Source organism: Galeopterus variegatus, unplaced genomic scaffold, assembly GCF_000696425.1.
Source record: "Galeopterus variegatus unplaced genomic scaffold, G_variegatus-3.0.2 Scaffold2717, whole genome shotgun sequence".
Classification (NCBI taxonomy): Eukaryota; Metazoa; Chordata; class Mammalia; order Dermoptera; family Cynocephalidae; genus Galeopterus; species Galeopterus variegatus.
In genome coordinates this window covers 237,533-240,016 of record NW_007728828.1, presented here as the reverse complement: position 1 = coordinate 240,016, position 2,484 = coordinate 237,533, and the positions used below count along the sequence as shown (strand labels likewise).

Below are 2,484 nucleotides of genomic sequence, written 5' to 3'. Positions count from 1 at the left end.
GTTTTTGGAGTGTAGAGATGAAGAAAACATGAGGACTCATCATAAAATCAGTTTTAATATTTGGAGGGGAATATCTCAGGCGACATAGGTGGAAATAGAGATTTAAATTAAGACAAATTGTAAACTGCAGGCATGTTTGGGAGCTATTTATTTATTCATCTCCCTTTTGGTGAGAACCTACTATTCCACTGTCTTGAAGAACTAGTGACCCTGAGCCTAGTAAATAGCCCTTCTGGATAAAAGTTTGTTCATTCTGGTAGATGATTCCAGTACATAGAGACTGGAACACAAAGGGTTTCACCGCCCTCTTAGCGCAGTAGGCAGCGCGTCAGTCTCATAATCTGAAGGTCCTGAGTTCAAGCCTCAGAGAGGGCAAGTGTTTCTTTTGTGAAGATTGTTTTCCTTCTATTGTACTTGTTTCAAGCGTACGTGATAACCACAACTCCCTTTAGAGGTGAGGTCATCAGCGTAGCCTGCGAGAGATGCTTGTTATTTGCAGCTGGAACATAATTGCTCCTTTTCTGAAATATCAAGAAAGTGCGATTGTGTCAGGGCCAGAGTTGCACGGTAGCTGGGTCCCCACGACACACGCCTCCGGCTCCGCGCAGTGGCCGTTTCTGGCGGGGTCTGCACACTCTCCGCCTCCAGTCCGGTGCTGGCTCCGCCTTGGTGGCGGTGGAGCTCTGCAGTCCTGAGTGGTCCTGAAAAACCATCGGGGGCATAAAATGTCTAGCCCCGAAATAACCACGTGCCCCACAGAGCCAACAGCGCTGGAGTCGGCGGAACTGCAGCTGGTTCCCTCGGCCCGGGAGACTGCAGGGGCCGCGCTCGCACCCTCGGGCGTCGCCGCCGCCTTCCCTCTGGGTGGGCGACCGCCGCTTCCCAGCCTCGGAGTGTGCACCTGGATGCAGACGTAGAAAACATTGACTTTCCTTTCGTGGTCTTTCTGTTTTTAATTTTATGGCACACAGAAGATAGGGAGACATTGGACAGTTCTGAAGTACAGTATATCGGATTTTGTTTTCCTCCCCAATTGTCGCACGTATGACAGGGCTGGCAGTGTCTTGACCGAGATTCCAACAGACTGTATGTAGGCGATGAAGAAAACCTCGGGCAGCGAGACGGGCAGGGCAGCGAAACGGGCAGGGCGCTGCCAGCAGGCGGAGATGCTCACAGAGGAAGGTTAGTGCCGGGCTGGGTGGTCATTTTTGTGTCAGCGATGCACAGAGCCTTAGGAGCCGAGAAGTCAATGTTAACGGTGACAGGAAGAAAGACGTCTTCTCTACTTGGAACTGGGATTTATGTGGAAATTTAACGTGGGAAACAAGGAAAGCCGATGAGGAGAACCTTGAGGAAGACGCTTGAATATGAGAGAACACGTGGGCTGTGTTCTCAGAGTAGACTCGGGCTTGGAGAGGGGACGGCAAAGCGCCAGAGCCAGCGAAGGAAGGTTCTGGCACCCAGTGGAAATTATAGAAAATAATTCACGCGAGAGAGAGAAAGAAGGGGAGCGTTGGGAAGCCTGCCCTTAAGGAGGTTATACCCATCTGCCTGGGATCCCACCATCCCCAGCCCTGCCTCTGTACTGCAGCTGTTACGCTTCCTGAGCAAAAGTCTCAGAAACCCTTCAAAATCGTAAAATAGAGATAAAGAGCCCATTCTTATGTGCCACACAGAATCTGAGATAGTTTTTTTCTCTTTTGTTTAGAGGCTCCTGGAGATTGAAATGAATATGCAAAAACTTCCCAGCAGAAAATACTGGAAAGCAAATCCACCCCATCCAGTCTCAGAGCCTAAGATCAAGATAGAGGGAAGGATTTATTGAGCAGTAACGCTCAGCGGGACAGTTCCTGTATCATTTTGGCTCTGCCACACTGCTTTTCCCTTCTTTAACTTGCGCCCAAGTTCCACATACCCCAAGATTTTGAGGGTGATAATCAGGACATGAAGGGGCCCTAGGAAAGGGATGGTTCCCTCAGCAAACCTCAGACTGATCACAGCCCAGAGGAAATGAGAAAATTATCACAGGTCTTTCACATCTACATATACCATGATCTCTTAGTTTTAAGGCCACCAAGGTGAAGCCAGGATCAGAATAACCGCCAAACATCTCAGTGAGTGCATTTGGCAAGAGAGCTGGGACAATCAACTGCTTTGTTGTTTTCATCACAATTTATAGTGTTTAATTTCATTGAAGAGAGCACTTCACATCTGGGGGAGCCTCACTGGGAACTGACAGATTAATCAGTAGATATCTTAGAAGGTTCTGCTGCTCCTGTATTTTTAAAAAGTTATAGTTATGGGCCGGCCCGTGGCTCACTTGGGAGAGTGCGGTGCTGATAACACCAAGGTTCCGGGTTCGGATCCCACATAGGGATGGCCGGTTCACTCGCTGGCTGAGCGTGGTGCTGACAACACCAAGTTAAGGGTTAAGATCCCCTTACCGGTCATCTTTAAAAAAAAAAAAAAGTTATAGTTATTAAC

At 48.7% G+C, this 2,484-nt stretch overlaps 1 non-coding gene across 1 annotated transcript; it reads left to right on the top strand.

Annotated features, from left to right (window-relative positions):
- Nucleotides 1–302: 302 nt before the first annotated feature.
- TRNAM-CAU lies at nucleotides 303–375 on the top strand. Its single transcript has one exon. It is a non-coding gene; the product is annotated as a tRNA-Met (tRNA).
- The last annotated feature ends 2,109 nt before the right edge of the window (nucleotides 376–2,484 follow it).